At 44.8% G+C, this 25,129-nt stretch overlaps 1 long non-coding RNA gene and 1 pseudogene across 1 annotated transcript in view; one reads left to right on the top strand and one right to left on the bottom strand.

Annotated features, from left to right (window-relative positions):
• The window catches only part of LOC140709933 (uncharacterized), a 24,077-nt gene extending 14,808 nt beyond the window's left edge, over window positions 1–9,269 (top strand). The window contains exons 3-5 of the long non-coding RNA XR_012090721.1: window positions 2,678–2,793; window positions 4,498–4,619; window positions 7,935–9,269. This is a non-coding gene — a long non-coding RNA (uncharacterized lncRNA). The remainder of the gene's footprint in view (window positions 1–2,677; window positions 2,794–4,497; window positions 4,620–7,934) is intronic.
• Window positions 4,616–25,129, bottom strand: LOC119624826 (cAMP-regulated phosphoprotein 19 pseudogene; annotated as a pseudogene).

The following is a 25,129-nucleotide window of genomic DNA, read 5'->3' as shown; positions in this document are numbered from 1 at the left end:
TATAATTTTGGAAGGGCTATTTGACAAATTCAGCATTAACTGCCAACTCTATAGACATGTTTAACAACAACGACAACAAAACAAGGCATTTACTCTTGGCCCTTTTAGTACAGGCAAAGTGTCCTATTGCATCACAAGTATTAGTGACGAAGTAAAAGATCCAAGGGCATAATATTAAAGAGGTTTTTTTCCAACTGCGATTTGGTTGAAAAATAACATAATATGAATGTATATTAATAACTATCAAGACCACCGGTGATCTGCAGAATACCTAGAGGCCTACATACTTAGAAGGCTGAAACTAGTAAAACAGTGTTAAAATCTGTGTTTTTATTCTTAGATGAACAATGAGAGTGAGATTTCTGATGCCAATTTTATAGTGTGGTGGGGAATTGAGAGGAGATATTGGGGAAGACTGGCAGTGTGTGCTGAGTTAGTGCTGGGAATGTGGCTCAAATTAGTAAATACTCAGATTAGGATATTGTTTTAGAAAATTTTAAATGGGTTCTAAATTGTGGCATGTTGAAAAGGATATTAAGGAACAATGATTCATTAGCCCGAAACACAATTTAATGAGTGCCATCAATGGGCTTGAGAAATAAGCAGGGATGGGGGATGGTGAGGCAACATGAGGTGAAAGAGGAAATGGAAAGTAGAAAATATGCTTGAACATTGGAGAATGTGAAAAGTCCACCAAAGAAACTGCTTTCGTTATCACTCAGAAGTGCTCTTCCCATTGGCTGCCTGCTCCCGATCACCCAAACGCCAATTTTAGAGCACAGGAGCAGTAATCCCCTTTATCTACAATTTCACTTTCCATAGTTTGTTACCCGAGGCAACCTTGGTCCAAACGTATTATGTGGAAAATTCCAGAAATAAACAATTCATGTTTTAAATCACAAGCCGGCTGGGCACGGTGGCTCCTGCCTGTAATCTCAGCACCTTGGGAGGCCGAGGAAGATGGATGGATCACCTGAGGTCACGAGCTCAAGACCAGCCTGGCCAACATGGTGAAACCCTGTCTCTACTAAAAATACAAAAATTAGCTGGGCATGGTGGTGGGCGCCTGCATTCCCAGCTACCTCGGAGACCAAGGCAGGAGAATTGCTTGAACCCAGAAGGCAGAGGCTGCAGTGAGCCAAGGTCGCACCACTGTACTCCAGCCTGGGTGATAGAGTGAGACTACATCTCAAAAAAAAAAAAAAAATAATAATAATAATAATAAAATAAAATAAATTACAAGCCATGGAGTGATGAAATCTCATGATCCTCCTGCTCTGTCCTGCCCGGGGTGTGCATCATCCCTTTGTCCTGCTTGTCCACACAGGTTGTGTACAACCTGCCCCTCAGTCGCTTAGTAGCCGCCTTGGTTGTCAGATTGAAAAAACATCGTCTGTAAAGGGTTTGGTACTATCTGAGGTTTCAGGCATCCACTAGGGGTGTTGGAATGTATCTCCTGCAGATAAGGGGAGACTACTGTATTATATTTCAGCTTCCATAAAACTTTACTAATTTGGATTAAGAACACAAGCCTGATTTTGTAAAAAGTATCCATAAATATTCAGAGGTAGACTTTTGTTTCATCAAGTAAAAAGAGCAACTAATTCCAACTGTTGAAGTAGTAACAAGTAAAGGCTTCACCAGGCTTGCCTTGATGAAGAGTTAAGACATACTTTTAGGTCAACAGCACAAGATTATTAAATAACTTGTATGCTACAAACGTGCTGCTTCCACTCGTCAAAACAACCCAACAATCCTTACTATTCCAACTTGCTGAGAACCATGTCAGATGTTGCCTTCAAGAATGAAATATTTCTCAAAACTGTTATATCAAATGTAGTAGCTATTGGACATAAAACAGGTAATTTGTGTCAGACTTTAGTTAGTTTTCATGAAGTATTTATCTCCAACTTCAGTTTATCCCAACATTAATTTATGATAGGACAGTTATTAAAATTAGCCATTTCTCAGACTATAGCTTTGAAATCATAAGAAATGGATAATTAAACTCACTAGTCGAAATCTTGATTCAAGTGATGATCCAATAGCTTACAAATGTCTCCAATAAACTGAGCTTTGAGGCAGGATGGAAAACAGAAAAATGTAAAACCTCTATCCCAATCACCAGTGATGGAGGCTAAGCAATTATACCTGCAAATCCTTAACGACAGGTCTCTCCTAATGAAAAATCCTGAGATTTAAGCACTGTGACTTACAGAAGGCAGGTTGGCTTAATGAGAAAGTTTACTTTTAGTAAAAAGACAATCAGCAATATTTTATTTTGGGCACTTAGTATTTCACAGATCCTCAACACGTTTTGAGGTAGGTCAAATATTAATAGCGTATTTTACAAACAAAACTCACGCAGATGTTTTGTTACTTGTCCCAAACCACAGGAGCAAGTCTGTCACGATCAGGAATAACGTGGCCTCTCTGATCTTCCAGATTAATCTGTCATGTGTGAAGTTAAGGGTAATCACTTGCAAATATTCATGAAAAAAAAAACAAAAAAAAAGACAGAAGACTAGATATAGAAATTCTAATTCGGGATATTTTAAACTTCTTAAATTGATCCTATAATGAGTATATACTTGCTCTCATTACAAATCTATATATAACTGATCTTTACAATTACAAATGAGCACAGGAATGACTATGTTGCTTTTCTGCCTTTTAGGGTGAGTAGAGCAGGGAGATAATCAGCCAGCTTTCCCCGGAGCACTAGGCAGCCTTTACCTGAAGGTGCTGTGTTCGAGGCACCACTGACTGCGATTTGGGATCATAGGAGAGCAGGTATACTAATGGGAACAGGATTCAGAAAAGATGCCTGGATCCAAAAAGCGGAAGCTCTCTGCAAGTCAGAGGTGAAGAGAAAAATAGTAACATCTCAAGCTTCTGATCCTGAGTATCATGGCATGGCATTACAACTGCTTGTGATAGGACCTCCTACAAGAACGGTACACTTGTCCCAGTAAAGTCCGTTAAAGTTCTTACTAACTAGATAAGCCACAAGTAAAACTAAATTGGTATTTCATTAAAGTGGACACCTATAGAAGCAAATATCTAAACAATTTTAATATGAGTAAGTTTTACCCGTCATGTAAATTCCTCTCATTGTCACAAGCCCAATTCTATTAGCTTGTCATAATTCCTAAAATAATTTACCAAAATTCAGCTCATCTTGACATAGGTTCTTGAGCCAGCATTCTGTGCTGTTTCATCATAAAGTTCCTTTTATTTAAACAATTGTATAATATTAGTAATAATAAAGGATTAAGAACAGTTAACTTGAGCCTAGGAGTAAGGTTGCAGTGAGCCATGATTGCACTACTGCACTAGAGCTCAGGTGACAGAGCAAGACCCTAATCTCAAAAAAAAAAAAAAAAAAAAAAAAAAAAAAAAGAGAGAGAGAGAGATTAACAACTGAGAAATTAGAAGGAAAACATCATTACTGTGTTATATAAAAGAGTAAGGATATATGTTTCTGTATAGAACAAACAACCCAATACCATTTGAGCCGAAGAACAAAAGGGAAGAAAAGCAGGTGGCGGGGGCATGGAATGCAGAGTATTGAAGCCTTTTACTCTAATGTCTCCAAAGTTGAGTGTGGAAGTAAAAAGTTTCTACATTTAAAAATTGTATATAAATTATATGAATTGTAACTTTCATAAAAATCAAAATGAAAGGTTCTACATAGGACAAAAGCTATTCCTAAGCAACACATCGTATATGCACAAGGCCACTGAATGTCGTGGATATTAGTAACAAATGAAAAGCTTAAGTCTATGACGGATTGAACTAAGATTTCAGTTTGGTATTCTATAAGCCCGAGATTGTAAACTACTCTTATGATATGAAAGCTATAAAGACTTACAGAGTTTTGTGTAGGAACTCTTGAGCTTCTGGTTGGCACATTATCTACTTTTTAAATATGTGAAATAAATACAGACATTTGTGAGAGGTTGTGCAAAACTATTGTATTTACAAAAATGGCACAAAAGTGAATTCAGCAGTCAATGCACATGCATACTTCATTCACATCTTCAACAACAAAAGGTATTCTGACTCTATAGAACTGAATAAGAATATTAGCTTCAACAGCAGCTGCTAAGCACTAGAAACACATAAGTTACACCAGAAGGGGCAAATATTGCCCAAGTAAAATTCTACTGTTAAAGCTGAAACAGGTTTAAGGCCATTCAAGTTCAAGCAGAGACAAACACAAATCTTATGTTTGAAATATGTGACCTTTCTTCTAACTTGTAGTCCTAAACTTCTGTTTAAGGTAAATACAGAAGAAATCAATACAATAGAGATTATACTAAATAAGAGTAACATACAAAGCTGTAATTAAGATGAAGTAATGAAAGCCAAAACATTAAAATTTTAAAACTGCTTGTTACTTGTTAGAACCAGTACTACACTTGGAGTTAGGTAATACAAACAGTTATTTTCAAGTAGTTTACTAATGTTGCTCTAACATGTCCTCTTCTCCAGTGCACTGTTAAACGAATCAAAAACGCTACACAAGTATATTCCACAATAGCAGCACACACTACTGCTACCTGCAAAGCTGTCAGTCTCCAATGACTGAGTGAATGAAAGAAAATAAAAAGTAGGTAAGTAACATATTTTAAGGAGAAATCATGGGAATTAGCAGATTCATGCAGTTCAGCTCTTTTAATCAGCTGGCCAGCTTGCTAGCAACAGGGGATGGTTTCCGCTGAGGAAGGTCCTGTGGGGTAGGAATGTGGTCACCAGTGACCTCCGTCTTCTCCGGAGCTGCAGTAGGAAGTTGCTTGCTTTTCATTTTTGCTTTAGCCATGTGTAATTCCCAGAATCAAAATATTTTTGCCCTTTCTGCAATCGTTTCCTTAAGAAATCTGAACCTCCAGGCCTTTGTCCCAGGTGAAGATATCTTGCTCTTAATTTTGCTTCTTCAGCTTTCTCTGGACTAGTCACTTTATCTTCCATTTCTTTCTGCTCCTCCGCGGAGGCTGCGCCCAGTTCTTCCACAGACATAGTGCTCCCTCTGCAGAGGTGAGATGGGGGAAAAGATGCGATTGGCAGGTGTCCTGTTGCCACCTGGCTGCTGCCACGCCGCCTTAGGCCCACCCGCCACCAGGCCTAGCTCTCCCAGCCTCTCCCTTCACCTTTCAAGCAATTTGCATGAGGAGAAAACCTACCCCGAAGGGAACTGTGAGACTGTGGCCAGGGCTCCTCCCCTGTGGACTCTCAAAACCCTCAGGGCTTGGAATCCACCTCCAACCCCTCGCAACTGATACTTTGCTCTCCAACCCTTGCTCCCTCTTCCCTTCTCTTCTCTCTCTGTCTCTCTCTTCCTCACGCAGCTCCAGTCTGGAAGGCCCTTTGCCGACTGCAACTGGAACATCCAATGCTGGACACTAATTCAGCTGAGGGGTAAAATCTGCCTTCCCCTGACTTTCTCCCGGTACCAGAGAAAGTCCAGTCTGCTGTCCCGGTCCTCGGGGGACCCATGGGACTAAGCTGGAGAAAGTCTTGGGGACACCCAGTTCCTTCTCAGAAAGAGGACTCTGGGTCTCTGTCTTTTGTCTGGGAATGCCTAGAACCAAACAGACACCCCTGGCTTCCTCTCACCAGTCCACATGGGTGCCAAACAACCCCACATTCCTGCATGCTCCCCACTGAACTGTGTCTTCACAACCTCATCAAACTTGGCTTACTGGGGAGCCTAAAGCTAAAGCGTTTAATGTTATGTTGCAAAACATCCTGGTCCCAATACACACTGGATAATAACAGCCAGTGGCCCACACAGCACCTTTACCTTTCAAATTCTCGGGAACCTTGACGATTTTATCACCAGAAACGGCAAATGGCAAAAGTTTCCCTATATTCAGGTTTTCTTCTACCTCAAGCCCCGCCCCCCCCCCCCCCCCCCCGCCTTCTCCACCAGTTCAAAACCTACTCCAACCGGTCAGACCTCCTCTGCCATTCTCCCTCTCCAGGAAGTGGCTGGGCTTTCAGGAATCGCTCATGTTCACGTCCCCTTCTCCGGGTCTGATTTGCTGCAAATCAAACAGTGTCTGGGATGTTCCCAGAAATCCCTCCCACTATCGCAGGGAATTCCTGCACATAACCCAATCCTTCAATTTAACTTGGCATAACATTTATATAATTCTAACCTCCGCCCTCGCGCTCAGCAAAAAAGAACTCTCAGCTTAATTAAAATTAAATATCCAAGCTATAAGAATACTCAAAAGGCCTTTACATTTTTCTCTTCATAAATCTTGTTTTCCTAGAAAAGGTTTTTCCTCAGTCAACTAAATTACTTTTCTCCACTCTTTCTTACCACTCCTGGTGCATATATAAAAGACCCTAAAATAACTTCTCGTGGCCTGGGACTCCTTGGGAAAACAGAAAAGGCACCACAAATCCCATTTTGGGAAAAATCTGTTTTCCTCATAGAACCCCTGGAAGTAGAGGTGAATAAGGACCTCTCGAAATCTGTCTCTGTCTTCCGGCTATGCTTGTTTGTTAGGCCCTGGAAACGGTATTCCTAGCTCTGTTCTTTTTTTTTTTTTTGAGACGGAGTCTCGCTCTGCCACCCAGGCTGGAGTGCAGTGGCGCGATCTCAGCTCACTGCAAGCTCCGCCTCCCGGGTTCCCGCCATTCTCCTGCCTCAGCCTCCCGAGTAGCTGGGACTACAGGCGCCGCCACCACGCCCGGCTAATTTTTTTGTATTTTTAGTAGAAACGGGGTTTCACCGTGTTAGCCAGGATGGTCTCGATCTCCTGACGTCGTGATCTGCCCGCCTTGGCCTCCCAAAGTGCGGGCTGAGAGATCTTACAAAGTGAGGGCTGAGGGGGAATGAGGCCTTCGGGAAAGGCTTCTCAGGGATTGTCTCCTTCTGTCTTCTGTCCCTCCAGGTAGGGACAGAACCAGGTCAGGCCTGGACTTGCAGTCCCAGAGAACAGAGGGTGGAGATGGGGGCCGGTGTTCATGGGCTCTGTGTATGCCTTCTGTGGCCTGGTTCTGTGTATAAATGTTCCACCCCGGTGCTGAGGGCTGACGCCCCCTTGGCCTTGGTGCTGGGGGCATCCTGGGGCAAGGAGTGTAGGCAGAACTCCCCAACGTTGGAGATTTGGGGAAATTGTGTCCCCTCCCTTTTAGACTCCTGTAGCCCCCTGCAGTGGCAAGATTTCAGCCCACGGCAATCTCCACCTCCTGGGCTCAAGCAATCCTCCCACTTCAGCCTCTGGAATAGCTGGGAACACAGGCATGCACCACCACTCCAGGCTAATTTCTTTAGTTTTTGTAGAGACCGGGTTTCGTCATGTTGCCCAGGCTAAAGTGCCGTGGCTATAGTCACAATTATTGCCCACTACCACCTCAAACTCCTGGGCTCAAGTGATCCTCCTGCCTCAGCCTGCAGAGTAGCTGGGACTATAGGCATGCACCACCATGCTTGACTTAACCATTCTTTTTTAGATTTTTTTTTTTTTTTTGAGACAGGGTCTTGCTCTGTTGCCCAGGCCAAATGCACTGGTGTGATCATGGCTCATTGCACCCTTGATCCCTGGGCTCAGGTGAACCTCCTGCCTCAGCCTCCCAAGTAGCTGGGACTACAGGTGTGCATTACCACATTGGGTTAATTTTTATTTTATTTTTTTGTAGAGATGAGGTCCTGCTATGTTGCCCAGGCTAGTCTTGAACTCCTGGTTTAAGCAGTCCTGTCTCAGCCTCACAAAGTGCGGGAATTACAGACCCGAGCCACTACGCTCAGCCCCATACAAGGTTTTTTTTTTGTTTGTTTGTTTTTTTACCTGCCCTTCAGTAATAAGTATATTGCACATACTGATCCAATACAGACCTGCATATATATAACAGAAACAAATTTCTGCAAACTCTTCTTTCCCTTATGACATCCAAGGCACTCTGATATTTTATTTCAGTAAAATGCTGTTGAAGACCCACGGACGTGACTGCACCCCTCACTAACTGGTCACTGGTTTGGGGAGGAACATCAATGTTCCACCAGTGGAACCTTGAGAACACCTCCTCTTCCTCTCTGGACCTGAACCAAACTGTGAGTGGCACAGAGCAAGGACCATATGTATTCTGTTCATTGTTGCATACTCAGTTCATTGACCACAGTGCCAAGCACACAGTGAGCACTCCCTGTGTATCTGCTGAGTAAATAAACGAACAAACCCAACACATTTCAGCCAAGTCCTGCTGATTTGTTTCTCCTCCATTCCAGCCTTACTTCTGCCAGCCTTACTTACTTCCAGCCTCACCCCCATCAGCTTCAGACTGGATAAAAGGAAACCATTTCTCTAAAGGATCACTTGCCCTCTCATTTCAGGCCATCCTGCAGCCACCAGAACCTTCCACATGAAATGAAAGGCTCATACTTCATAAGCTTTAAGGAAATTCTTGGCCAGGTGCAGTGGCTCACTCCTGTAATCCCAGTGCTTTAAGAGGCCAAGATGGGAGGATTGCTTGAGCCAGGTGTTTGATGCCAGCCTGGGCAACATAGTGAGACCCTGTCTCTACAAAAAAAAAAAAAAAAAAAAAAAATTGGCTGGGTGCGGTGGCTCACGCCTGTAATCCTAGCAATTTTGGAGGCTGAGGCAGGTGGATCACTTGAGGTCAGGAGTTCGAGACCAGCCTGGCCAACATGGTGAAACCCCGTCTCTCCTAAAGATACAAAAATTAGCCAGGTGGGGCGGCAGGTGCCTGTAATCCCAACTACTTGGGAGGCTGAGGAGGAAGAATTGCTTAAGCCTGGGAGGTGGAGGTTGCAGTGAGCTAAGATCGTGCTACTGCCTGCACTCCAGACTGGGCAACAGAGTAAGACTCCATCTCAAAAATAACAAAAATAAATAAATAAAAATTTTTTAAAAATTACCTGGGTGTGATGGTGTGCGCTTGTAGTTCCAGCTACTTGGGAGGCTGAATTGGGAGGATCATTTGAGCCCAGGAGGTCAAGGCTGCAGTAAGCAGTGATCGTGCCACTGCCCTCGGCCTGGGCAACAGAGCAAGACGCAATCTTAACAACAACAACAAAAAAATCCTGGCCAGGCGCAGTGGCTCATGCTTGTAATCCCAGCACTTTGGGAGGCCAAGGCGGGCAGATCACAAGGTCAGAAGATCGAGACCATCCTGGCCAACATGGTGAAACCCTGTCTCTACTGAAAATACAAAAAATTAGCCAGACGTGGTGGCAGGCGCCTGTAGTCCCAGCTACTCAGGAAGCGAGGGAGGAGAATGGCATGAACCCGGGAGGCGAAACTTATAGTGAGCTGAGATTGCATCACTGCATTCCAGCCTGGGCAACAGAGAGAGACTCCGTCTCAAAAAAAAAAAAAAAAAAAAAAAAAAAAAAAAAAAAAAAAAAAGCCAGGGGGAAGTCCCAACCCTGGGCTTGTCTTCTTTCTTCTCTTTGTGGAGAAGCTCACAGATCTGGGTGCAGCAGAAGTGTGACTGCAGCCCAGGCTGCCTCCCTGCGTCTTCTTACCTTCTCCTTGCCCTGCAGTGCCACACCAGCGAACAGTAAGATCCACAGGAGCCACACAGCTTCCCCGCAAGGCAAACAGCTGGGGTCAGGGGTCAACCTGCCAGCTGCCCACGCCAAGGGGACAGCTGCCACACCTCACACTGGCCTGGGGCACCATCTTCCACTTGCCTGAGTCCTGCTAACCCTTCCCTTCCGGAGCAGCCTTTGGCCTGACTTCTTGTCCCCAAGGGTGGTCAGACACATGAGGCTTAGAGTGCCAGTCCCTCCCGTTGCCAAGGGCACCGCTGTCCAACTTTGCCTTGTCTGTGCCTTCACTGGATTCTGAGCTCCTAGCAACTGCATGTAACTTCACCTGTTTCTTGTAATCGGATTTCCTTTGGAGGCGAGCCCAGAGTCCTGCCCATGGAACCACAAAATCCATTTGAGAACCCAAGGGACCCCAGAGCATCTCCACAAGCCCCTGACAACCTGGACAACTGACAACTCCTCCCCCTGCCATCCCCAAGGTGGCCTCCCTGCCACAGGACTCCGTGTTCCTTGCATGACTGTCCTTTCTGTTCAGCCTGGGCTCTCCAGAGTGCATCCACCCAGCTTCTGTTCAGCCTGGGCTCTGCAGAGTGCATCACCCAGCCCCTCACTCCCACCCCGGCCTTTGCACATGCTGGTCTAAGTCATCTGTTCCTCCAGACATTAAGGTGGAGGAACGTGATTCCACCAGCACCCCACAGCCTGTGAGGAGGTGAACCCAGGGATTGTGTGTCTAAGTCCACGGAGGGATGAACAGGCCCAGGAAGCAGGAAAATCCTCCTGCCCAGGCCTTGCTCCCACCCCTACTGTCTCCCTGTGTGGCACCTTCTGGTCAGTCAGCTCAGCCAAACACAGGCATTCTGGGCCCGGCTGGACTAGCCTGGACACCTGCCTCTCCCTTGGCTCCTTCCTCAGCCGCTCCTGTGACGGGACAGACCGTGAGCCTAGAGTGAGTGCCAAGGATGTGAGTGTGGCCTCTGGTGTGCATGCCACAGTCTCGGGAGTAGGCCAAGCAGCAGGCACGTGATGAGGGCTCTGAGCACCCTCAGGCGCAGAGAAGCAGCTTACAGATCCGGCAGGTCAAGGTGGCAGCTTGGCAGAACTTCTTCCTCCAGATCACAGACAGTGGGAAAAGCAGTCTCCACCCCACAGGTCACTGGCTTTGTGTCCTGATGGTGCTGCCACAGCCCGCTCCTGGGAATGGATTCACTCCCTTGACCCAGACCCAGGCAGCCTCACCTCAGTCCCAGGGATTCCCACTCAGGGAGGCCAGGGTGTCTCCCGCGTTGCAGAAGTGCTGAGTCAGATTTCTAGGCTTCAGGCAGCCCTGAGATCCACCCCGCTTGGCACACACCTCTCCTGCTGACCTCTCTGGAGTTGGTCTCAAACCACCAGTTACTAGCCTTCCCTTGAACCCAGCTGAGAGCCGTGCCGAGGGACTAAGGGGTCCTTGGAGCAGGCCCTTAGAGCCCACCTGGTGCTCACAGGCCTCAGGTACCTCCTGGTCCAGAGATAGAATGTTCTGGAAGAGCAGCTGCAGCGGGTGCACTCAGGGCTGGCTTTCCTCCGCAGTGTTGCTGCCACTGCATTTCTCAGGACTCTAATTTCAGAAATCGCATCCGTGGAAACTCACACCAGTCATCTTATGCTGGAGAAACCTGCACAAGAGTCCACTTGCGACGGTTCAATTCCAGGTCATGGTGGGGAGATGAGCCCTTGCACACAGCCTGGGGACCGTTTGTCAGAGGTGCAGAGAGGCTGTGCAGCATGGCGGAGTCACACGGACATTGGCAAATCACAGCCAAGGGCCAACTCTGGCCCTCAGCTTCTTTCTGTAAGGCCCAAGAACTAAGAACAGTTCTTAAATTTCAAAAGTGTTGTAACGAAAGAAAACGAGGAATTGTAAACAAAACAAAAAGATGTGGACAGAGACCATATCAGGCCAGAAAAGTCTAAAATCTTTAGTATCTGACACTTGACAGAAGTTTGCTCACCCCAGGCTAGGAGGCTGGAGCAGAGGCCCCCTGAGTGCCTCTGATGTGGAGATTGAGCCTTATGTCTGTCGTCTTGTTCTGGGACATGGGTTGGTGACCCCAACGTGATCGCAGTTGTCATCCTGCATTCCCTCCCTCCCTTGTGCCGGCAAGTAGATGCACACTGGGGTTATTAATGAGTGCTGCTGTTCTGGTACAGGAGTCCCCCCTACTCCTCGGGAGATGTAGTCCATGACGCCAGCTGATGCCTGAAACCTAAGATGACAAGGAACCCGACAGCCATCGATCGAAATACGTTTGTGTTCATGTCCCTGCTCACATATGGAATCCCTTTTCCATCTGAACTGGGCACTTGCCATGTACTGTGGCATCACTTTGGCTGTTAGAGGCGTGGTAGCAAAACTAACACAAAGCCCTTTTTTCTTTATAATTTGAAGGACAGAAGGTCTGTTCTTACTGTAGATTTTTGCAACCTCAATATACAATTTTTTTCTTATTGAGAACATTCCCCTTTTCACTTAAAGGAGTACTTTATGGCTTCTCTTTGGCACACCCGAATTGCCAGCATCCCTACTGTGTGCGTTGGGGTATTATTAAATAAAATAAGGGTGACTTGAGCGGCGTTCTGCCATATGCAGTTTGATAGCTGAGATGGCTGCTGAGTGACCACAGCAGGGAGGGTGGACAGTGTGGAGACCCCGGACGCAGGGATGGAGCAGCATGGCGCCTCAGACCCCAGACACAGGGATGGAGCAGCATGGCGCCTCAGACCCCGGACGCAGGGATGGAGCAGCATGGCGCCTCAGACCCCGGACGCAGGGATGGAGCAGCATGGCGCCTCAGACCCCGGACGCAGGGATGGAGCAGCATGGCGCCAGATGCCACACTCCTCAAGATGGAGCGCCCTGTACAACTCAGGAACTGCTTTTTTATGGGATTTTCCATTTAACATTTTCGGACTTCAGTTGTTCCCGGGTAACAAACCTTAGAAAAGGAAACCAGATAAGGGGAAAGGCTGCTGTGCTGATTTTCCTCTCGAGACCCTGCATTGGGGGCTGGAAACAGATAAAGCAGCATTTCCTATCCTCAGATTGCTTATGGTTCCTGGGGGAATGGATGCAGTTGTCACACAGCTTGTCATGCAACGGACACAGTAATTCATGCCAAGATTAGTGTGAGGGGCATTCAGGAGTCACAAGCATCCTCCCCAGTCAGGTGGGTGTGGGGACAGGCTTTCCTGCAGAGCACCGAGGCTAACCATTATTCCATGCACCTTAGCGCCACTGCCATCCCACTTCTCCCATCTACATATATCTTTAAAATCAGCTCTGCTGGGCCGGGCGCGGTGGCTCACGCCTGTAATCCCAGCACTTTGGGAGGCCGAGGCGGGCAGATCACGAGGTCAGGAGATCGAGACCATCCTGGCTAACAGAGTGAAACCCCGTCTCTACTAAAAATACAAAAAATTAGCCGGGCGTGGTGGTGGCACCTGTGGTCCCAGCTACTCGGGAGGCTGAGGCAGGAGAATGGTGTGAACCCAGGAGGCGGAGCTTGCAGTGAGTTGAGATCACACCACTGCACTCCAGCCTGGATGACAGAGCGAGACTGTGTCAAAAACAAAAACAAAAAATCAAGTGAAGAGACAACCAGCAGAATAGGAGGAAATATTTGTGAAGTATTTATTCAACAAAGGATTTGTATCCAGAATACACAAGGAACTCAAACAGTGCAACAGAAACAAACTCCAAATAATCGGATTTTAAAACAGGCAAAGGAGCCGAATACACATCTCTCAAAAGAAGACATACCAGTAACCAATACGTATGTGAAAAAATGCTTAACATCACTAATCATTAGGAAAATGCAAATTAAAATCACAATGAGATATCATTTTATCCCAGTTAGAACAACTATTATCAAAAAGACTTTCAGAAAATGACAGATGATGGTGAGGATGCAAAGAAAGGGGAGCTTTCATACACTGTTGGAGGGAAGGTAAATTAGTGCAGCTGCTATGGAAAACACTATCGAGGTTCCTCAAAAAACTAAAAACAGAGCTACAGTATGATCCAGCAATCCCACTACTGAAGACTTATCCACAGGAAAAAAAAAAAAAACCCTGTTTATTGTAGCACTATTCCAAACAGCCAAGATATGGAATCTACCTAAGTTCACACCAACAGATAAACGGTTAAAGAAAATATCGTACATACACCCACCAGAAAAATATTTTATGCTATAAAAAGAATGGTGTCCTGTCATTCACAGTGACATGGATGAGCTTGGAGGACACCTTGTTAAGCGACATAAGCCAGGGACAGGAAGATAAATGTCACATGTTGTCACTCCTACATGGGAGCTAAAATAGTTGATCTCATAGAAACAGAGTAGAAGAGTGGTTACCAGAGGCTAGGAAGGATGGGTGGGTGGGGAGATAGCCAGAGGTTGGCTCACAGACACAAAAATACGGCTAGACAGGAGGAGTAAGTTCAAGTGTCCTGCACCACTGTAAGGTGAGTGTAATTAACCCTAATTTAATGTATATTGTCAAATAACTAGGGGGGAGATTCTGAATGTTCTCAACACAAAGCAATGGTAAATGGGTGTCAGATGTGCTAATAACACTGACTGGATTATTACACATTGCATGCATGAATTGAAACATCACATGTACCTCATACACATGTGCAATTATTAGGCGTTAATCTAAAAATAATAAGAAAAGTGAAAAAAGAAAAAAAAAGAAAGAAAACAAAAAGAGGGAGGCGGAGGGAGACTCCATGACTGTCCGGGGGAAGGTGTAGTGCTGGGGAGATCCTGCCACTGCCCTGCAGAAGGAGGGACCCTGAACCCAGGAGTGCCACTGTGGCGCTGGCAAAGGCCAGGAGAGAAGGCTCCTTCCCGGCTCCGGAGGGAGTGCCCGTACCTTGGTTTCTGCTTAGGGGAACCCGCCTTGAACTTCTGATCCCCAGCACTGTGGGAGAATCAGCGTGTGGTGTTTTAAGCCAGCATGCTATGGTCATCTGCCACAGCAGCGGTGTGAAATGACCACGCATCCTACTGACTAAGGCCTGCTGCATCCTGCGAGTCCCAGGGCCACTTCAAACCTGTGAGCGCTGCAGGCCCTCCCTGAGCCAGGCAGGGAGGAGGAGGCCTGGTCTGGGAGGAAAGGCGGCCTCAGAGCTTGTGAGCCCACTATCTCTGGGCACCACCGAGACAGAGGCCCAGGGGATGGAGAATGGCACAGGCACCCTGGTGCACCCTCTATGAAGCTGAGGTGGTAAAGGCATGCACATGCTCTCCCCAGGTGTGGGGAAGGCAGGAGGGAGCAGGTAACCCCAGGTTAGGCCAGGTGGGAAGGGGACAGCACACACCCAGTTGTTCCATAGCTCACACCTGGGGACCACAGGGTGAGCTACACCCACCTAATTTTCATTTTTTAAATTTTAAAAAATAATTTTCTTTTTTCTTTGAGATAGGGTCTTGCTCTGTGCCCAGGCTGGAGTGCAGCAGTGTGGTTTCAGCCCACTGCAACCTCCGCCTCCCAGGTTCAAGCAGTTCTCCTGCCTCAACCTCCACAGTAATTGAGAATACAAGCGCCCATCACCATACCCAGCTAATTTTTAGTAGAGATGGGGTTTCACCCTGTTGACCAGGCTGGTCTTGAACTCCTGATCTCAAATGATCTGCCCACCTCAGCCTCCCAAAGTGCTGGGATTACAGGTGTGAGCCACTGCATTGCCCACCCAGCTAATTTTTAAGTAATTTTTTCAGTTTTTAATTAATTTTTTTTTACATTTTTGAATTAACTTTTTAAAAAAGTTTTAAACTAAGTAAACATAAAAAATATCTTCTTTCATTTTCCAATAAATTCCACTAATTTATATTTCAAGTTTCCACTTCTTAGATGAAAAAATAATCTAGTCAAACTTTGGGATTTCTCAGGCACCTCAGGTTTGAAAGTCACCTTCTGTGTTACCCACCTCTCCCCTTGCCTTCCATCCTGAGCTCCAGGGCTACAATGAGAATAGTGGATCCTTCTCACTGCTGGTTGCGGCCTGCTCTGTCATGACCACGGATCCTGGGTCCATGCTGTCCTTGGCAGGAAGTGCCAAGGGAGGGACCCTCTCAGCTGCTGGAGTCAATCTGTGGCACTCTGTGAGGCTGGACACGAGGCACCCCTGCTGGCTCACTCTCTGAGCTGCTTACCAGAGCTGTCAAGCAGGAAGTCTGGAAACTTTACTCATCTGCAGGGCTGGCTACATATTTTGAGAAGCCCTGTGCAAAATACAAATGCAGAAGCCCTTGGTGAGAAAAGCAGTGGGAAAAGTTCAGTTATACCTACTCGACTATAAATATTTTTCTTGTAAAATATGTTATTATTTACAAAACATAATAGTACTGATAGGGCCGGGCACGGTGGCTCACGCCTGTAATCCCAGTACTTTGGGAGGCCGAGGCGGGCGGATCACCTGAGGTCAGGAGTTTGAGACCAGCCTGGCCAACATGGTGAAACCCTGTATTTACTAAAAATACAAAAATTAGCTGGGCGTGGTGGCACGCACCTGTCATCTTCTTCTCAGACACCCAACTACCGGCTCCCGAGCCGGGGCAGCTCCCTGTCAACTTTTCACCGCCCCCCACCCAGCCCCAAATCCCCGATCTAACCCCAAATCGCCGATCCAACCCCCAATCCGCGATCCAGCCCGGTCCACCACAGCCTTCAGCAGCGACACTCGCAGCCTCCGACCTCTCAGACCCAGTGAGCCTCGCAAAGCCATTAGGCGCGCGCCTGCACCGCGGGGCCGCCCGGCTCCCAGAAGCCGCTCCCAGGAGGTGCGCGCCGGCAGGTGGGGCTGCAGCCCGTGGCAGGAGCCGCTGGGCTCGCGGGTTCTCCTGCGCTCGTCCGGGCCGCCCGAGGACCACAGGCGCAGGATCGCAGGCGCGCAGCCCGCCCGGCCTCAGGAGGAGGGCCTGTCTGGCCGTGCGGCCCCACTTAATCTTAATAGCAAACAAAACTCAACAGTGTGCTGTGGTATATTCTACAACGATTCTACACAATTGTAGATTGCATTAGAATAAAACTTTTAAAAATTATTTTCTTGGCAACAAATGGACACTCGAAATTTTATTTAATTATTATTATTCTTTTAAAACAGAGTTTCACTCTTGTTACCCAGGCTGGAGTGCAATGGCGCGATTTCGGGTCACTGCAACCTCCGCCTCCCAGGTACAAGTGACTGCCCGTCTCAGGCTCCCAAGTAGTTCGGATTACAGGCATGCGCCACCACACCCGGATATATATATATATATATATATATATATATATATATATATATACACACATTTTTTTTTTTGTATTTAGTAGAGACAGGGTTTCATCATGTTAGGCTAGTCGCATACTCCTGACCTCAGGTGATCCACCCGCCTTGGCCTCCCAAAATGCTGGGATTACAAGCGTGAGCCACTGCGCCCGAGGAAAATTTTATTTTTTAATAATGCCAAGTGATTTCATTTTAAATTAAACTGCACCATAAATTGGATTATTGTCCTGCACGTAGTACCTTGCTCTTCAAACAAAAACATTTTTTAAAGACCAAATATATTGCATACATTTTTAAAAAAAAGCTCTGACTGGGTCATTGGCTTACGCCTGTAATCCCAACACTTTGGGGAAGCTGAGGGAGGAGGATTGTTTGAACCCAGGAGTTTGAGACTGGCCTGGGAAACACAGTGAGACCCTGGCTCTACAATAACCTTTCTGTAAAAGTTAGCCAGGTGTGGTGGTGCACAGCCGTAGTCCCAGACACTTGGGAGGCTGAGGCAGGAGGATAGCTTGAGCCTGGGAGGTTGAGGCTGCAGTGAGCTATGACTGCTCTCCAGCATGGGTAACAGCAAGAACCTGTCTCAAAAAAAATGTTCTTACTGTTTAAGAAATTATGAATGATATTTATTTTATGTTAAACCAGTGTATTTTATCTACAAAAGGAGTAAGAGATAATAATAGAGAAATTGGCACATAAAGGAACAAAAATGCTAAAAAAATTAAAATTTACCAATAATCCTATCACCTAAATTTATAATTGTTAATAGAATTAAATGTAGGATTTTAAAATAAATTGCTTTCAATTTACTTAAACATATAGATTATTTTTAGACCCTCTTCAGGCATCCCTCGTTGAGTAAGTTCCATGATTTACAGGCCTACTCTCTCTATTGTTAAATATTTTATTGTTCCAATGAATAACTTTTTTTTTGAGACGGAGTCTCACTTTGTCGCCCAGGCTGGAGTGCAGTGGCGAAATCTCTGCTCACTGCAAGCTCCGCCTCCTGGGTTCAGGCCATTCTCCTGCCTCAGCCTCCCGAGTAGCTGGGACTACAGGCGCCTGCTACCATGTCCAGCTAATTTTTTGTATTTTTAGTAGAGACAGGGTTTCACTGTGTTAGCTAGGATGGTCTCAATCTCCTGACCTCGTGATCTGCCCGCCCCGGCCTCCCAAAGTGCTGGGATTATAGGCGTGAGCCACCACGCCTGGTCAAATAACATTTTTTATAAACATTTTCACAGAAACATAATTTGGGCACATTGAGACATGTTTTCTTTTCAAAAAGTCCTACCACTTTAATTACTGTATAAAAAGATATTAGTGAATTTTCACACATATTGACTAACGTCCCTACAAAATGTTGAATCAATTTATATTTTCAGTACCAATCAGCAAATTAATGTCCATTATGCTTTCCCTTCACCAAAACTGACACTTATATTTTATTTTGCTAGACAAAAATACATACTATTTTAATTTGCATAAGTGTAATTAATAAAAAGATTACATTTTTTTCAGATGTATCATAGGGCATCATTTTTTCTTGAGTCTGGTGGGTGCTTAGTTCCTTTAAAGCACTAATCACGTATACATTAATTTTATGTGCGAAACAGTCATTAAATGCAATTGGAAATATGGAAAAATAAATAGCTATATTAAGAAAAAAACAAATAGAGCTTCTGGAATTACAAAATTCACTAACAGAATTTCAAACCACAGTTGGAATCTTTAACAATAAACTAGACCAAGCAGAAGAAATAATTTTAGAGTTTGAAAACTGGTCTTTCAAAGTAACCCAGTCAGACAAAAATAAAAGAAAAAAGAACTGAAAAACAAAGCCCTTAAGAAATATGGGATTATGTAAAGTCACCCAACTTACAACTTATTGGCATTCCTACAACAGAAGAATAAAAAGTAACCAACTGGGAAAGTATATTTAAGGAAATAATTTAGGAAAAGTTCTCTAGTCTTGCTAGAAAGGTTGACATTCAGATATAAGAAATTCAGAGAACACCTGTGGGATAGTAAACAAGATGCCCATTCCTAAGGCATACAGTCATTAGAATAGCCTTGGTCAATGCAAAAGAAAATATATTAAAGGCAGCTCAAATAAAGGGCCAAATTACCTATAAAGTAAATTAGATCAACAATAGATTTCTCAGCAGAACCCCTGCAACCTAGAAAAGATTGGGGCCTAGCTTTAGCCTTCTTAAAGAAAAAAACAATGCCATCCAATAATTTCTTTTTTTTTTTTTTTTGAGACAGTCTCACTTTGTTGTGGGGAAAAGACAGAGAGCTCAGCCTGTAACTGTGTCTATATAGAAAGAAGTAGACATAAAAGACTCCATTTTGTTCTGTATTTGAGATGCTGTTAATCTGTGACCCTACCCCCAACCTTGTCCTTGCAAGAGACATGTGCTGTGGTGACTCAAGGTTTAATGGATTTTGGGCTGTGCAGGATGTGTCTTTGTTAAACAAGTGCCTGAAGGCAGCTTGCTGGTTAAAAGTCATCACCATTCTCTTAATCTCAAGTACCCAGGGACACGTACACTGCCAAAGGTCGCAAGGACCTCTGCCTAGGAAAGCTAGGTATTGTCCAAGGTTTCTGCCCATGTGATAGTCTGAAATATGGCCTCGTGGGAAGGGAAAGACCTGATTGTCCCCCAGCCTGACACCCGTGAAGGGTCTGTGCTGAGGAGGACTAGTGTAAGAGGAAAGAAGCCTCTTGGCAGTTGAGATAGAGAGAAAAGCATCTGTCTCCTGCCCGTCCCTGGGCAAGGGAACATCTTGGTGTAAAACCTGATTGTATGTTGTTTACTGAGAAAGGAGAAAACCACCTTAGGGCAAAAGGTGGGACTTGCTAGCACAATGCTGCTCTTTATGCACTAAAAAGGTTTATGAAGATGTTTGCATATGCATATCAAGGCACAGCACTTTTCCTTAAACTTGTGTCACAGAGATCTTTATTCATATGTCTTACTGCGGACCTTCTCCCTATGATGATCCTATTATCCTCTCACTTCCCTTTTTCTAAGATGGTAAAGATAACGATCAATAAATACTAAGGGAACTCAGAGACCGGTGCCGGCATGGGTCCTCTGTATGCTGAGCACCGGTCCCCTGGGCCCACTTTTTCTTTCTCTATACTTTGTCTCTGTCTCATTTCTTTTCTCAAGTCTCTCGTTCCACCTAACGAGAAACGCCCACAGGTGTGGAGGGGCAGGCCACCCCTTCACTTTGTCACCCAGGCTGGAGTGCAGTGGCATGATCTCAGCTCACTGCAACCTCCACTTCCTGCTTCAAGCAATTCTCCTGCCTCAGCCTCCCGAGTAGCTGGGATTACAGGCGCCTGCCACCAGGCCTGGCAAATTTTGGTATTTTTAATAGAGATGGAGTTTCTCCATGTTGGCCAGGCTGGTCTCGAACTCCTGACCTCAGGTGATTTGCCTGCCTCGGCCTCCCAAAGTGCTAGGATTACAGGCATGAGCCAATGCGCCCAGCCGTGCAAGAATTTCATAACCTGCCAGACTGAGCTTCATAAACAAAGGAAAATAAAGTATTTCCAGACAAGAAAATGCTAAGGGAAGTCATTACCACCAGACTGACTCTAAAAGAAATGTTTAAAGGAGTTCCACTAGTGAAAATAAAAGAATGATACTTGCTACCATAAAAACATACATGAATACAAAAGGTACAGAACCTATAAAGTAATTAAATAATTGAGACTACAATGCAACAAGGCTATAAAAGGAAGAAAACCTAACATATCAATATTAAGCTTGAATGCAAATGGCCAAAATGCTCCACTTAAAAGACACAGAGTGGCAAATTGCATTAAAAAAACAAGACATTTCTGCTGCCTTTGAGACCCATCTCATGTGTAATGACACCAATAGGCTCAAAGTAAATGGATGGAAAAAGATTCATCACATAAATGAAAAACAAAAAAGAGGTATTGCTATTCTTGTATCAGATAAAGCAGACATTAAACCAACAACAGTAAAAATAAGAATACAAAGAAGGGCATTATATAATGATAAACGTTCAATTCAACAAGAAGACTTAACTGTCTTAAATATATATGCAGCTAACATTGGAACACCCAGATTTTTAAAATAAGTATTACTAGACCTAAGAAAAAGAGATACACAGCTGTACACTAACAGTGGAGGACTTCAACACCCCACTGACAGCATTAAGCAGATTATTAGTTGGGCAGATTATTAGGCAGAAAACTAACAATGAAACTGTGGACTCAAATTGGGCTCTTGACCAAACAGACCTAATAGACATCTACAGAATACTCCACCCAGAAACCATAAAATATACATTTTTCTCTTTTGCACATGGAACATTCTCTAAAACTGACCACATGCTCAGTCATAAAATAAGCCTCAATAAATGTTTTAAAATCACAACTATATTATCTTTTCAGACCATTGTGGAATAAAATTAGAAGTCCTTATCAAGAACTCTCAGAACCACAGAGGTACATGGAAACTAAACAATCTGCTCCTGAATGACTTTTGTGTAAATAACAGAATTAAGGCAGAAATTAAAAAAAAATTCCTGAAACAAATGAAAATAGAAACACAACATACCAAAATGTCTGGGATACAGCAAAAACAATGTTAAGTGGAGAGTTTTATAACACTAAATGCCTACATAAAAAAGACAGAAAGATCTCAAATTAACAAGCTAAAATAGCCAAACACACTAGAAAACAACAAACCAAACCCAAATCTAGAAGAAGAAAGGAAGTAACAAATGTTAGAGAAGAAGTTAATGAAATTGGGACCAAAAAAACCGTACAAGGAATCAGCAAAATTAAAAAGTCGGTTCTTTGCAAGGATACATAAAATTGATAGATTGCTAGTTAGATTATGCAAGAAAAAAGAAGATTCAAATAAGCACAATCAAAAACGACAAATGAGACGTTACAAAGGATAACACCAACATAAAAAATGATCCCCAGAGACTGCTATGAATATCTGTGTGTGCATAAACTAGAAAACCTAGAGAAAATGGATAAATTCTGGAAACACACAAACTTCCAAGACTGAATCACAAAGAAACCAAAAGTCCACTACAGCAGTGCCAACAGGAAATGTGGGATTGAAGCCTCCACAGAGTCCCCACTGGGGCACTACCTACTGGAGCTGTGGGAACGGGGCTGCCAGCTCGAGATCCCTGAATGGTAGAGCTATGGGAAGCTTCCATCCTGAGCCTAGAAATACCACAGGCACTCAACTCTGACCCAAGAGAGCAGCCATGGTGACTGTACACTGCAAAGCCAGAGGCAGAGCTGCGTAAGGTCTTGGGAACCCACCCCTTGCACAAGTGTGCCCTGGATGTGGGACATGAAGTCAACAATTATTTTGGAGCTTTAAGGTTTAATGTCTGCCCTACTGGGTTTCAGATTTGCCTGAGACCTGTTACCCCTTTCTTTTGCCCAACTTCTCCATTTGGGAATGGGAATATTTACCCAACACCTGTACTGCATTGAATACTGGAAGCAAATAACTTGGTTTTGATCTTATAGGCTCATAGGTGGAGGAACCTAACTTGAAGCTCAGATGAGATTTCAGACTTCTGAGTTGATGCTGAAACAACTTGAGATTTTTGGGGACTATTGGGGGAGGGTAATTATATTTTGCAATATGGGAAGAACATGAGATTTGGGGGTCATGGGGTGAAATGACATTGTTTGGACGTGTTTACCCTCCAAATCTCTTGTTGAATGTGATCTCAAATGTTGGTGGTGGGCCTAGTGGAAGGTGTCGAATCATGGGGTTGGATCCTTCATAAGTTGCTTAGCTCCATCCCCTTGGTGATGAGCGAGTCCTTGCTCTGTTGTTTCACATGAAAGCTGGTTGTTTAAAACAACCTGCCATGTTCCCCTTTTGGCTCTTGATTTCTCTCCTGATATATGATACAGTGGCCTTCCCTTTGCCTTCCTCCGTGATTGGATGCTTTCTGAGGTCTCATCCAAAGCTGAGCAGGTGCTGGTCCCATGCTTCTACTGCCTGCACAACTATAAACCAAATAATTTGTCTCTATAAATTAAAAAATATCTGAACAGATCGGTAGTTAATTATGAAATTGAATTTGTAATACAAATGTTTATCAAGCAGAAGCCTAGGACTAGATGAATTCACAGCTGAATTTTACCAAACATACAAAAAAAATAGATGGTATCAATCTTACAGCAACTATTCTAAAACATTGAGGAGAAGGGATTCCTCTCTAACTCCTTCTACAAAACCAGTATCATCCTGACACTAAAATCTAGCAAGGAAACAACAGCAACAACAAAAACTACAGGCCAATATCTGATGAACATAGATGCAAATATCCTCAACGAAATGCTAGCAAACCAAATCCATCAGCATATCAAAAATATAATTCATCATGATTACATAGGTTTTATTCCTGGGATGCAAGGACTACTTACCATATGCGAATCAATAAATGTGATTTACCACATAAACAGAATTTAAAACAAAAATCATATGATCATCTCAATAGATGCAGAAAAAACATTCAATACAATTCAACATCCTTGCCAGGTGCGGTGGCTTACACCTGTAATCCCAGCACTTTGGAAGGCAGAGGTGGGAGAATCAACAGAGGTCAGGACCAGCCTGACCAACATGGAGAAACCCCATTTCCACTAAAAATGCAAAATTAGCAGGGCATCATGGTGTATGCCTGTAATCCCAGCTACTCAGGAGGCTGAGGCAAAAGAATGGCTTGAACCCGGGAGGTGGAGGTTGCAGTGAGCTGAGATCACACCACTGCACTCCAGCCTGGGCAACAGAGCAAGACTCCATCTAAAAAACGAAACAAAACAAAACAAAACAAAGCAAAACAAAATCTGAAATCATATCAACTATTTTTTCTGACCAAAGTGAAAGAGTATTAAAAAATCAGTACAGGAGGAATTTTTTTCCCGACTGCCTTTGGCTCCCTCCCTCTCTCTTGTCACCACCTTTTTCTTCCTCCATCTACCCCAAAACTTTTTCCCCACCATTTTTTCCCCATTGTCTTTTTGCAAAGCCTTCTATACTCACCGGCTCACTACCGTTTTCCTGACCCATCTACCCAAAAACTTCTCCCCACCGTCTTTTCTCCCTCTCCCTGGCCACTTTTTCCCCCCTCCTGCTCTCATCACCCTCTTTTGCTCCTCCACCTTCCCAAAAACATTTCCCCCATCTTTTCCCAAAGCCTTCTCCCCACTCCTGCTGTTCGCCACCCTCTTTCCCCCTCCATCTACCCAAAAACTGTTTCCCCATCGTCTTTTTTTCCCTTCCTCCTTGTCACCCTCTTTCCCTTCTCCATCTACCCAAAAACATTTCCCCGCCGTCTTTTCACAAAGTCTCCTCCCTACTCCTGCTCACCACCCTCTTTTACCCATCTACCTCCCCAATTTTTGCCCGCTGTCTTTTCACAAAGCCTTCCCTGCTTCCCGCTCGCCCTCTTCTTTCCTCTACCCTGCTTGCCACCCTCTTTTTGCCCTCCATCTACCCCAAACTATTTTCCCCATCGCCTTTTTCCCAACCCTTTTTCCCCACTCCCTCTGCCACCCTCTCTATTCTCCTCCCATTTGCCACCCTCTTTTCCCCTTCTATCTACCTAAACACTTCTTACCCACTATCTTTTCTTTCTGCATTTTCTTTTCTGCCCATTGTCTTCTTGCAAAACCTTTTCTCCTTCCCGCTCGCCACCCTCTTTATCCTTCTCCTGCTGGCCATTCTCTTCCCCCTCCATCTACCTAAAAGCTTCTCTCCTCTTTCTTTTCACAGAACCTTCTCTCCCTCCCTCTCTGCACCCTCTTTTCTCTTCCCACTTGTCAACCTTTTCCCCCCCCATCTACTCAAAATATTTTTACCAACCGTCTTTTTTCCCTTTCTTTTCTCCCAACCTTATTTTTGCAAACCTTCTCTTTCTCCTGCTCACCCCTGTTCCCTCATCGCCACCCTTTGTTTCCCCCTTCCATCTACCCCAAAACTTTTTCCCCACTCTTTCCGTGAAACCTCTCTCCCTCCTGTCACCACCTTGTTTTTCCCCCTCCATCTACCCCCCAATTTTTTTCCCCCCATCTTTTCCTCACCATCTTTAAGCAATGCCTTCTCCTGCTTCCCTCTACCCCTCCATCTATCCGAAAACTATTTTCCCCTTCCTACCGCTCCAGCCACACTGCAGTCTCTGTCACCACCAACCACAGCAAGGCGAGCCGCGGTGCCGCAGACTACAGTCTCCAGCACGTGGCAGGGGAG

This window comes from Chlorocebus sabaeus, chromosome 23 (genome assembly GCF_047675955.1).
Source record: "Chlorocebus sabaeus isolate Y175 chromosome 23, mChlSab1.0.hap1, whole genome shotgun sequence".
NCBI classification, from domain to species: Eukaryota; Metazoa; Chordata; class Mammalia; order Primates; family Cercopithecidae; genus Chlorocebus; species Chlorocebus sabaeus.
The sequence above is the reverse complement of the archived record's forward strand: the minus strand, read 5'-3'. Positions and strand labels throughout refer to the sequence as shown.